This window comes from Kogia breviceps, chromosome 2 (assembly GCF_026419965.1).
Source record: "Kogia breviceps isolate mKogBre1 chromosome 2, mKogBre1 haplotype 1, whole genome shotgun sequence".
In the NCBI taxonomy this organism is placed as follows: Eukaryota; Metazoa; Chordata; class Mammalia; order Artiodactyla; family Physeteridae; genus Kogia; species Kogia breviceps.
The window spans coordinates 67,247,511-67,261,376 of record NC_081311.1 but is presented as its reverse complement, the minus strand read 5'-3'; positions in this window follow the sequence as shown (position 1 = coordinate 67,261,376).

Below are 13,866 nucleotides of genomic sequence, written 5' to 3'. Positions count from 1 at the left end.
AAAATCTGTGCAAGAAAATGTCTCATAAGATATAAATCAAGAACTCTCTGCTAAACTATGTTTTAAAAGCTGTATCTTCTACCTACTCAACTGCCCATTCTCTCACTCCATACCAACTCACTACTTACCTCTGCCCACAACCACTCCATATTCCCCTCTTTCAATTAGACTCTCTTCTGAACTGATAAGTATCAGGATTTTAGTTTATTTCATAAAGAGCAATTTGTTCTTATATACACCGACAAAGAACTTTGTGTATTTATTTTCCTACAAGGGAAGCATTTGTAGGAAAGTCTCTAGATGATGTCTTTAACAAGTTTTTGTGTCCTAAGATGATATCTTTGTGGTTTCACCTGAGTGAAAGTTTGTGGCAGTCACGTTGCACATTTATATTTAGGAAGAAAAAAAAACATAAAAATAAAACTGTTAGGGGAACACTAACTGCCAATTCTTATTTGGGCTGACCTTCCCTGTCCACAACATGTGTTGTTCAACGCAGTCTAGTTGAGAATTGCTGAGTAATGATGGAGTTCTTGGCCTTTGTCATCACCTCATTGCTGGTTCTCTGGAACTCTCTAAGATGTCAAGTCCTTCATCCTTACCTCATTACTTAATGAAGTCCAAAGGTTCATAATTGGTCAATATCCTTTTGAGAAATGGAAGGTCACTTTTTTCCTTTTATTTTTTAAATTTTATTTTATATTAGAGTATAGTTGATTTGCAATGTTGTTAGTTTCAGGTGTACAGCAAAAGGATTCAGTTATATATATATATATATATATATACACATATATATATACACACATATATATATATACACACACACACACACATATATACATTCTTTTTCAGATTCTTTTCCCATATAGGTTATTATTACCTAATATTGAGTAGAGTTCCTTGTGATATACAGTAGGTCCTTGTTGATCATCTATTTTGTATACAGTAGTGTGTATATGTTCCCAAACTCCTAATTTATCCCTCCCCTCACCTTTTCCCTTTGGTAACTGTGAGTTTGTTTTCTAAGTCTGTGAGTCTTTCTCTGTTTTGTAAATAAGTTCATTTATATCATTTTTTAAATTCCACATATAAGGGATATCATATGATATTTGTCTTTCTCTGTCTGACTTACTTCACTCAGTATGACAATCTCTAGGTCCATCCATGTTGCTGCAAATGGCATTATTTCATTCTTTTTAATGGCTGAGTAATATTCCATTGCATATATGTACCACATCTTATTTATCCACTCCTCTATCGATGGACATTTAGGTTGCTTCTGTGTCTTGGCTATAGTTAATAGTGCTGCAGTGAACATTGGGGTGCATGTTTCTTTCCTAGCCATGTGTTGTTCTGGATATATGCCCAAAAGTGGGATTGCTAGATCATATGGTAATTCTATTTTTAATTTTTTAAGGAACCTCCATACTGTTCTCCATAATGGTTGCTCCAATTGACATTCCTACCAGTAGTGTAGAGGGTTCCCTTTTCTTCACACTCTCACCACCATTTATTTATTTATTTATTTTAACATCTTTATTAGAGTATAATTGTTTTACAATGGTGTGTTAGTTTCTGCTGTAGAACAAAGTGAATCAGCTATACATATACATATATCCCCATATCTCTTCCCTCTTGCATCTTCTTCCTCCCACTCTCCCTATCCCACCCCTCTAGGTGGTCACAAAGCACTGAGCTGGTCTCCCTGTGCTATGTGGCTGCTTCCCACTAGCTATCTATTTTACATTTGGTAGTGTATATATGTCTCCAGCATTTGTTTGTAGACGTTTTGATGATGGCCATTCTGACTGGTGTGAGGTGATACCTCAATGTAGTTTGGATTTGCATTTTTCTAATACTTAGTGATGTTGAACATCTTTTCATGTGAGTTTTGGCAAAAATGACTATACCACCCAAGGCAGTCTACAGATTCAATGCAATCCCTATCAAATTACCAATGGCATTTTTCACAGAACTAGAACAAAAAAAATTTAAAATTTGTATGGAAGCACAAAAGACCCTGAATAAGCAAAGCAATCCTGAGTATGATAAACAAAGCTGGAACCATCAGGCTTCCTCACTTCAGACTGTACTGCAAAGCTGCAGTCATCAAAACAGTATGGTACTGGCACAGAAACAGAAATATAGATCAGTGGAACAGGATAGAAAGTCTAGATGTAAACCCACACAGCTATGGTCAATTAATCTATGACAAAGGAGGCAAGAATATACAATGGAGAAATGGCAGTCTCTTCAATAAGTGGTGCTGGGGAAACTGGATAGCTACATGTAAAAGAATGAAACTAGAACATTCTCTAACACCATACACAAAAATAAACTCCAAATGGATTAAAGACCTAAATGTAAGACCGGATACTATAAAACCTTTAAATGAAAACATAGGCAGAAAACTCTTTGGCATAAATTGGAGGAATGTCTTTTTGGATCTACCTCATAGAGTAATGAAAATAAAAACAAAAATAAACAAATGGGACCTAGTTAAACTTAAAAGCTTTTGCACAGCAAAGGAAACTATAAACAAAACAAAAAGATACCTCAGAGAATGGGAAAAATTATTTGCAAATGAAGCGACTATCAAGGGATTAATCTCCAAAATACACAAACAGTTCATGCATCTCAATATCAAAAAAACTAACAACCCAATCAAAAAATTTGAAGAAGCTCTAAAGAGACATTTCTCCAAAGAGGACATACAGATGACCAAGAGGCACATGAAAAGATGCACAACATCACTAATTATTAGAGAAATGCAAATCGAAACTACAATGAGGTATTACCCCACACCAGAATCTCACCATTTAATATTGGAATAATTACTGGGAGTAGAAGTGTTAGTCTTATTGGAAAGATAGACATATAAACAGATATTTTTAACCTATGAAAAGCAAGTTTGAGATGTTATGGGTTAGAAAAGGAGCACCATTGCTTGCTATGTTAGTACTGAGGGTAACCAAGAGTGTTTTAATGTTCCCTTCAGCTTGAATGAATTTTAGACAGCTTTCTTCCTGACTATAAGCCCCTGACTTCCTTTTTCTTAGTGTATTTACTTTAGAAATCTCATGATTTTAAATCCTTTCTCTGTCCCTACAAGGTGCAAATATTCTCACAGCCATTTTACAACCCAGGTATGTCTTTATCAAGGACCTGGGCACCATCCCTTTGAAATGTAATCATCAAGGAAGATAGAAGCCCCACCTCCCAGTTTCCATAGGGGAGTCCGAGTCTATCTTAGATCAACACCAATTAACCAACACAGATGGCCTAATCATATTGACCAACCCTTCCCATTAAAATCTTCCAGTATTTATCCACTAGCTCACCCCAGCATTTAACAGCTATCCCACTTTTTGTTTCAGAGGAGTTGAGTTCATTCTTTCTCCTTTATTGCAATATATTGAATACAGTTTTCCTTGCCTGTTTAACCTGTCTGGTACAATGAATGACCAAATACAACATCCTAGAAGAAAGTTTAGAAACTAGTGAAAGCAGGTTGAATAAGCATTATCATGGTTGTAGGAATTTGGCAATTTCTAGGGTCTGGGTCATTGCTTCCTGCTTTTCTGAGAACAGCACAAAGCACTGATGATTACAGATAGAACCATTCTATGCTTCCCAGCAGCTATGAAGGAATTCTCTAATATGACAAGGGGAGAGAGTCCTTCAGCCTGTACATGGATTTTCCTTTAACATTCTTCTCTGTCCACCCTTATTCATTCTCTCTTACAAGCCAGTTGTAACACTCTTTTACTATTTTAAGCTTCTTTGTCCGTTCCCTTCTGTAAAGTTTTAAAAATTAAAATATTTTTTTTTTAAATTTGAACAATCTATTAAGAAATTTTACATTTTATTGCATAGGCTTTATTTTTAAAATGCATTTTATCCATCCCCATACCTCAAATCATAACATATCCCTTTACCCTGGCCCTTTTTAAACAGAAGGTAGTGTAAACATTTTCTAAGGCTTGTCTTTTCAGGAGGTCAAATTCTAGCACATGATTGCTGAAATGCAGTCTTAGACAATCTACTCCTTAGTTTTAGACTCTCTGCCTGAGGGAGTCTCCATTCTGATTTCTCTTCCCAATACCATGCCAGCCCTAGGAGAATATTGTTGTCCCTTTCTCTGTTTCTTCAAATGGGCAAAAAAACTAAATGCTCCTTCTTTTTCCCTCATTAAATAAAAGATGTACGGTCCATGGGAAACCAAAGGGGAAATTGACAGCAACAAAAATTTAAACAGGATACAGCTGTTCAGTTTGTATTTTTTCAAATTTGAATTTCATCAAAATTTGTAAAATATATAGAAATGGATTACTCTCATTAAAGTCAAGTTATCTAGAGCTTCTCCTGCTTCTTGGTCTCCCTCCTGTACCCTGTTATAGTCCTGAGAATCGTTCATTAAACTTTAGGTCTTTGAGAAACTCAAATTGAAAACTATTGATCTAGAAGATTGGAATCATAGTGGTTATCAAACGTTAGGGTGCATACAATCATTGGGAATCACTTGAAAGTGAAAATTGGAATAAAAGAGGAATACTGAGCCATATCTTAATAGTCAGGGAAAATGATGAGAAATTTTATTTTAAAAATTTGAGGCTTAGGTTATTCCTGTGGTGGGAAAATGTTTTACAGTTAAAATTGACTTTGAAATTGAAGGGAAACGTAGACAGCTGCAAAAATTAGTAAGTAGTTAAAATACACTCTTCAAATGGTTAGCAAGTTCATCTTCAATTCTGCTGAATAGTGCCTATTTCTCATTTTGAGTTCCAGGGATCCTAGAATGCTATCTTTTCTAACATTAAAAGAATTACTTTGGAAATACAATTTAGACATCTAACAAAGAACAAGCATCCCTTATTCTTCTTCCTGCCTCCATTTCTGTGCTTAAAAAAAAATGTTGCTGACAGTTGGCTTGCCATCTGTTCTAGCAGAGCAAAAGAATAAAACTTTGAGATATTTTTCAATGGAAGCAGTTGATTATAGATAACATTATTTTCAGAAAATATGTCTGTTAATGTCTCATTAAAATATTAACCAACAAAGCATTTAATCTGAAAAGAAACTTCAAGAACAAAGTTGGCACATTTGTTCCCAAGGTATCCATAATTTTGTTTTTCATGTTAAAGCTACTAAAACTTTGACACATATGTTTGGGCAAAGTGTAGGGACAGCAGAGTGGTACACTGTTATAACTTTCCAATCTGACATTTTTGACTGCATGGGCTAAAGACTAACTGGCCATTATTATTACACTAAATATTATTATAATGGTAGAACAGGGACAACTGGCAAATTGTTGTAGGATGATAAGTTCTTTGGTCATTCAATGAGAAAATGGAAAATGTAATTTCTTCCAATATCATTCTGTGACTAGTAGCAAGTACTATTTATGTTAAGCCCTCTGGAGAATTTGTGTAGTGAATCCACAGCAGTCCACTTTCTAGATCACAGTTTTCTCTCCTGTAAAGTGGGAATATCCATATGCACATTTTGCATTTATCCGACTATCAAAAGAGACCCCAGTTACTCAGCCTTACTGATCTTTCCAGTAGACTCAGAAATATGACTCTTACCTGTAGTCTAGGTATATGGTAACAGGAGGTCCACAAAGTCATGTAGTGGGACTCAGGTCAGCTGACAAACCATGTCAGGGTGCAACTTATTTACATGTATCACAGTGGAAAAAACACTGAGAAGAGACTCCACAGATATTAATCCTCAGCCCACCCCACACATTTTTCCCCATAATTAACTACTAGTTTCCCATTTTTAGTTATTTAAGATATTAGTATCAAGTTATTGGCATGGTAGAACTTGGAGAAAAAAATCCATCCTTACTACCAAACCATCCTAGACTGATGCAGTCATTCCGTTTTTCATGTCCTTGTCCAATTTCACCAGTAACAACTTTCTCTCTCTTACTCAGATAAATTTTAAAACCATGGTCTATAAGCAGAATTCTTCCTATTGGGTTTCCTCTTATTCTGTTATCAGTGCTGACAGTGGAGAATTTTCACTGCAAGTCTCCAAGCAAGAGTTTAAAGTGGATCCTTTGCCCTTAGTTAATTGTAAAATAAGTACTTCTCTTCCTTTAAGTGCCCTCCTGTCCAGCAGGGATTGTGTTGGAGGAAAGCGCACCCCAAGAGTCACTGTTCTCTCTCTGGGAAGTCTCCACTTACGTGAAGAACATTATTACTTTGCCCTTCAAGTTGCTTCTCTCCAAAATGAATAAATTCAATTTCTTTCATCTTTCCTCTAGGGCTTTCTTTTCCATGCATTTGTCATGTTCTCTTTGTATGAGACATCCAGAAATAACAATCTATGAGTGAACAAAGCCAAATGTTATAAATGTACAATTAATATATCCAATTAATTCCTCAATGCTATGTGGGAAAAAGTAGCTTAAATGTTATTTTGCTTTACTTTCAGAATATTCAAACTAAAAAATATAGTATTTTTGTTGTTTATACATTAGGATTATTTTTTCCCTAGCCAAAATTTCACTTGTTTTGTTATTAATCTCTTGCAATGGATACTGCTTAGAGTAGAGCAGGATTGTCTAGCTTCTGTCCCTCTTGACCTTCTGTGTGTAATCTAATGGTTTATTTACTGAACAAATACAGATCAGAGATATTTAGTCTTCATTAAAGCGTGTTGGCTCAACAAAAGTGTAATAATAAAAAGAAATCTGATAACAATGGAAGTGAAGAAAAGAAATCAAAATTTATTACTCTGTTAATGTGCTAGCACTCCCTAATGAAGACAAACTCTTCCTGGCCAACTAAAGGTCAATGTCAACTTGAATCTCCTGTATTTATATATGTCCCTGGTACCTATAAAGACCTTGGGAGACTTGAAGGAATAATTTGTGTGTTACTATGTGGAATAAAGTCTAATAACACTCTAAATCTTACTTCTAACCCTAAGTAATCAAGGCATGACGTGAGGATAGACTTAAAATTGTTTTCCCACTCACTCTCTAACAGTACAGACCTGCTGCACTTACACTGCTGTAGATCTGTTCCAAGCTAGTATTTTAAACCTTCAAATGCCTGAAACAATAACCTTAAAAGTGTATAGAAACTTGTATAAATATACACCAAAGTGTCTTTAAGGGCCCACAACATCATTTAACAGTGGCCACCCCCTTTAAAAAAAAGGAGTAAAGTGTGTAGTGGGAAAAAGGGGATGGTGGGTGTGTCTGATTAAAGGGGAATTTGGGGCTTCCCTGGTGGCGCAGTGGTTGAGAATCCGCCTGCTGATGCAGGAGACATGGGTTCGTGCCCCGGTCCGGGAAGATCCCGCATGCCGCGGAGTGGCTGGGCCCGTGAGCCATGACCGCTGAGCCTGCGCATCCGGAGCCTGTGCTCCGCAGGCCACAACAGTGAGAGGTCTGCGTACCGCAAAAAAAAAAGGGGGAATTTTAATTATTAGTTAAAATATTTCAGTATTTTTGGATTCTTTTATTGTAATACTATATCAACGCATCATTTTGTACAATTTAAAAATAATGTAAAGCAATAACCTTTGAAAAAACTAACATTCTCAAATAGTTCAAAAAAATCTCCATAAGTTGATTAAATTTTTACTTGAAATACAGTACCCATTAATCCTAGATGTTTATATTTTTTCTTCTTTTCTGGTATACCTTTGTGTAAGCTGAAAACTAACAACAACAACAAAATTTGGATGTACCTGCATATCCCAAAATGTCCAACATTAAGAATTACATTCCTGGAAGTAGCAGGAAAAAAAGCCATCATACATCCCAGATCAATTCAATCACCAGGAATAATATAATAAAAGCTCTGGCTACAATATTTGGTTATTTGATCTATTTGCATTAGCAACTGGCTTAATCTCAAGACTGAGTCTTTCAAATTCATATATTTTGTCTCAGGGTATGTAGTTCTTTTTTTAGAAAACATTATTACTAGATACCTTAAAATACTGCCTAATAAAAATGAATTTTGTTACTCTCTTCACACTGTTTAACTGAGAGGTAGGCCAATATGCCATCAAAGCAATAAACAAATTGCTGCCTTTAATGCAAGATGTTCCCTGACACAGAACTTATTCAGCAGGTGCTGCATAGAACACTGATGACATCCAATGGTCAAATCAATGATTTGCAGACTTTCAGCTGCTTAGTAGCAGGGCCTTCCCTCAGGTGGTATCTATCCATCTTGGCATCACCTACATGTGGTATCTTCTCCATAGCAAAAAGATTAAGTATAATCTCCTTATATGGAGAGAGGCATGAAGAAACCACAAAACAAAAAACAAAAACCCCAGAATGGGAAATGGAGACAGCAAATCTTTGAATTATCTTGCAAAGCCAAACTCTGAAGGAGATCATTTCTTTAGTGAAGCCTCATGGGAAATCTCATTTAGATCCATGTTTCTATGCTTCAGCTACATTTGGTGTGAATACTGCTTAGATGGTAAAGTTTTGATGATCATTAGGTTTTTTGAAATCAGAAGATCCCATACCATAAGTTAAAAATATTTGAGGAAATTGAAGACCCAAAGACACTATTGTAAAATACACCTGTTCTTGTGGTGGATGAGTTCTGTTCCCTGATTTTGTTACAGTTACATCATGTCCATTAACTCTGATAACACAATTGCTAACTTCCAGAATGACTGTTACTGTATCATTTTCTTCTTGGTTAACAGCCTGCTTCATTACCATTACCTTAAAGGTGGCTTGTGACAAAGAATGAATCAACTGTGAATCAACAATGAAAAATGGGGAGGCTTTCTGGGTAGCGCAGTGGTTGAGAGTCCGCCTGCCGATGCAGGGGACACGGGTTCGTGCCCCGGTCCGGGAGGATCCCACATGCCGCGGAGCGGCTGGGCCCGTGAGCCATGGCCGCTGAGCCTGCACGTCCAGAGCCTGTGCCCCGCAACGGGAGAGGCCACAACAGTGAGAGGCCCGCGGTAAAAGAATGAAAAATGGGGAATATTTTGTGTAGCTCCTTTGCACCTGTTCTGTGAATATGTTGTGTGCTTTTACAGTTTTTGCCTTTGCTTATCCTGATCCCTAAGACTGAAGTCATATTCTTTCTACTTCCAACAGGCTCAAGTCAGGTCATACCATAAGTTATTATTTTATATATATTTTTCCACTTCATTTTTTATGGAGTAGATTTACAATATTTTATTAGTTTCAGTATACAACATAGTGACTCAGTATTTTTATAGGTTATAATCCATTTAAAATTACTGAAAAACAATGCTTATTTTTCTCTGTGCTGTACAATATATCCTTGTTGTTTATCTATTTTTTACATAGTGGTTTGTATCTCTTAGTCCCCTACCCTTGTCTTGCTTGTCCTCACTTCCCTCTCCCAACTGGAAACCCCTAGTTTGTTCTCTATGTCTGTAAATCTGTTTCTGTGTTTATATATACATTTGTTTGTTTCCTTTTTTTTAGATTCCACATATGAATGCTAACACTATTTGTCTTTCTTTGTTGGACTTACTTAACTAAGCATAATACTCTCCAGATAATCATGTTGTTGCAAATGGCAGAAATTCATGCTTTTTGTGGCTGATTAATATTGCGTTATACATATATATACACAGTATCTTCTTTACCCATTCATCCGTTGATGGGCACTTAGGTTGCTTCCATATTTTGGCTATTATAAATAGTGCTATGAACATCGGGGTGCATGAATCTTTTCGAATTAGTGTTTTTGTTTTTTTCAGTTACGTACCCAGGAGTGGAGTGGCTAGGTCATATGGTAGTTCTATTTTTAGTTTTTTTGAGAAACCTCTATACTGTTTTCCACAGTGGCTACACCAATTTACATTCCCACCAACAGTGTGTGAGGGGTCCCTTTTCTCCACACCCTCACCAGAATTTGTTATCTGTGGTCCTTTTGATGATAGCCGTTCTATCAGGTGTGAGGTGATATCTCACTGTGGTTTTGATTTGCATTTCCCTGATGATTAGTAATGTTAAGCATATTTTCATGTGCCTGTTAGCCATTTGTATGTCTTCTTTGGAAAAATGTCTACTTAGATCTTCTGCCTATTTTTTATTGTGGTGTTTTTGATATTGAATTGTATGAGCTGTTTATATTATTTGGATATTAACCCCTTAAGTCATATCATTAGTAAACATCTTCTCCTATTTAGTAGGTTGTCATTTAGTTTTGTTGATGGTTTCCTTTGCTGTGCAAAAGCTTGTAAGTTTAATTAGGACCCATTTGTTTATTTTTGCTTTTGTTTCTTTTGCCTTGGAGACAGCTCAAAAAAAAAATATTGCTATGAGTTACATCAAAGAGTGGTGTGCTTATGTTCTCTTCCAGGAGTTTTATGGTTTCACGTATTACAGTTAGGTCTTTAATCCATTTTGAGATTAGTTTTGTATATGGTGTGTGAATATGTTCTAAGCTCATTCTTTCACATGTAGCTCTCCTGTTTTCCCAGCACCACTTACTGAAGAAACTGTCTTTTCTTGATTGTGTATCCTTGCCTCCTTTGTCATAGATCAGTCAACCATAAGTGTGTGAGTTTATTTCTGGGCTGTCTATTCTGTTCCCTTGATGTATGTTTCTGTTTTTGTGCCAGTACCACATGGCTTTTATTACTGAAGCATTGTAGTATAGTCTGAAGTCAGGGAGCATAATACCTCCAGCTTTGTTCTCTCTCAAGATTGCTTTGTCTATTCAAGGTATTTTGTGATTTCATAAAGTTTAGGATTATTTGTTGTAATTCTGTGAAAAATGTCATGGGTATTTTAATAAGATTGTATTAAAATCTGTTGATAGCTTTGGGTAGTATGGACATTTTAACAATGTTAATTGTTCCCATCCAAGGACATAGGATATATTTTCATTTCTTTATATCACCTTCAATTCCCTTTATCAATATTTTTATAGTTTTCAGAGTATAAGTATTTTATCTCTTAGGTTAAGTTTTTTTCCTAGGTATTATATTTTTAGATGCAATTTTAAATGGGATATTGTTTTTACTTTCTCTTTCTGGTAGTTCATTATTAGTTATAGAAGAGCAACAGATTTCTGTATTTTGATCATGTATCCTGCAACTTTACTAAATTCATTAACTAGTACTAGTTTTCTGGTGGAGACTTTAGGGTTTTCTATATAAAGTATCATGTCTCTAGCAAATAGTGACTGTTTTACTTCTTCCCATCTGATTTGGATGCTTTTTACTTTTATTTCTTGTCTGATTGCTGTAGCTAGGACTTTGACTACCATGTTAAATAGAAGCAGTGAGAGTGGGTTTCTTTGTCTTGTTCCTGATTTTAGAGGAAAGACTTTAAGCTTTTCCCAGTTGAGTATGTTAGTTGTGGGTTTGTCATAAATGGCCTTTATTATGTTGAGGTATGTTCCCTCTATAACCACTTTGATAAGACTTTTTACCATGAATGGATGTTGAATTTTATCAAATGCTTTTTCTGCATCTGCTGAGATAATCATGTAATTTTTATCCTTCCTTTTTTTAGTGTGGTCTATCACATTGCTTTTGCAAATTTTGAACTATCCTTTCATTCCTGGAATTAATCCTGCTTGAATATGGTGTATGATCCTTTTTACATATTATTGGATTTTGGTTTGCTAGTATTTTGTTTAGAATTTTTGCATCTAGATTCATCAGAGAAATCGGCCTATAATTTTTTTTTTTGTAGTGTCTTAGTCTGATTTTGGTATCAGGGTAATTATGGCAACCTAGAATGAGCTTGGGAATGTTCCTTCCATTTCAATTTTCTTGGAATAGTTCAAGAATGATAGGGATTAGCTCTTTGTTTGGTAGAATTCGTCTGTGAAACCATCTGGTCTTGGACTTCTGTTTGCTGGGAATTTTTAAAATTGCAAATTCAGTTTAATTTCTAGTGATCACTCTTTTCAAGTTGTGTTTTTCTTCTTGACTCAGTCGTCAGACTTTATGTTTCTAGAAATTTGTCCGTATCTTCTAGGTTGTCCAGTTTGTTGGAATATAACTTTATAGTTTTCTATTATGATTTTTATATCTCTGTGATATTGATTGTTATTTCTCCTTGTTCATTTCTTATTTTATTTGAGTCTTCTCTGTCTTATTCTAGGTGAGCCTGGGTAAAGGTTAATTTATTTCAACTTCATAAAATTATTTAATTTATTCTCATTTTTTAAATTTGTTTTTCTTTTTGCTGTTCTGATTGGGTGATTTTCATTATTGTCTTCCAGATCATCTATGCATTCTTCTGTATCACCTAGTTTGCTATTAATTTATTCTAGTGTGTTTTTCATTTCAGTATGGTATTCTTCATTTCTGACTGGTTCTTTTTTATGTATTCTAGTTCCTGGTTGACATCTCCCTGTGTTCATCTATTCTTTTCTCTAAATCAGCTAGCATTCTTATTACTGATGCTTTGAATTTTTTATCTGCTAAATTGTTTATTTCTGTTTAGTTATATTTCAGAGATTTTCTCATAGTGTTTCATTTGAGATAAGTTCCTCTGACTTCTCATTTTCCTTAATTTTCTCTTTCTTTATAAAGTTATGTGAAATACTAACCTATTGTGGTCTTATAGGGGTGTTCTTATGTGGGAGCTTCCCTATCCAGTCTGTGTGTGCCCATTGGTTTTAGGAGCCGAATTTGACTTGAACACAAGTCATGTCTTTCTTCAGTGTGTGCTGGTGGCTATCTCCTTGGTAGGCAGTGGGGCTGGTGATGCAAGGGTTTGGCTGGAGCCAGGTGTGAGCCAAAATTTCCTTTTTGCTTGCTGACTGTCATAGCCCTATCAGGGGACGTGGGCAGGTCTCAAGTTACTGCAGCAGAATCCCTGAGTATCAGGTCCCTTTTATGGCACGTTTCCCCCCTCCAAGTACCTGCACCTCCACACCGTAGGGGCAGTGCTGGAGCAGTAGAGCTCGCATGGGCACTCAGCTTGTGTCTGGGTACAGGCTTTGGCAATCCAGCCTGGGACAAAAATCTGGATTGCTTCTGATATGCTGCCTGTGTAAGTACCAGCCATGGCTGCCTCCACCCTTCTCAGATTCCACCTTGGGCCTGAGTCTCTTTTGTTTTTCTCAGCTGGACTCTTCCCCCCAGCCTCTGGTACTGTTCTTGCCCTAGTGTATGCCATGCTGCATGTTAGCCTGGGCCTTTGTGGGCTCGCAGTGTGTCAGGGTGCAGGCTGTGGAGGTCTGGCCACAGACAGAAATAGGGATGCTTCTGATGAGCTGCCGGTGTAAGTGCCAGCTCCCACTCTGCTCAGACACCACTTTGGGACCAGCCATATCTGTATCTCACAGCAGCATTCCCAAGCAGGGTTGGAGAATTTGCTCAACTCAGGCTGATGTATGCCCCAGGGTGGTTGCAGGAAACTGAACAGCCACTCATGCAGGCTTCAATCCACTACCCCTACCTGACTCGAGAGTAAAAATGCAAGCAAGCACGTGCTCCTTACGAGTGGAGTCCAGGCTTCTCAGAGCCCACCTGCTATTCCAGTGGCCCTCCAACCAACCAAGGGGCTTGTCTCCCCTGTGTTGGACCCTAGTTCTGGGGTGCCCAATATATGGCTTGAAACCTCCCCAAAGAGGATCTCCACCCATGTAATCTTCCTTTTCCTCTGTGTCCCTTCTTAGGGGCACATGTCCTGACCTGACTGCTTCTCTTCCCTTCCTACTGATTCTGTGTGGATCCTTCTTATAGCCTTGATTGTATAGGAGTCTTTTTTCCAGTCTCCTGTTAGTTTTCAGTGAGAATTGTTCCACATGTAGATGTATCTTTGATATGTTCATGGGAGGAGGTGAGTTCCTTGTCTTCCTTTTCTACCATCTTCATGCCTCCTGATAATTCAGTATTTTAATATAGGTTTCTCGAACCAAT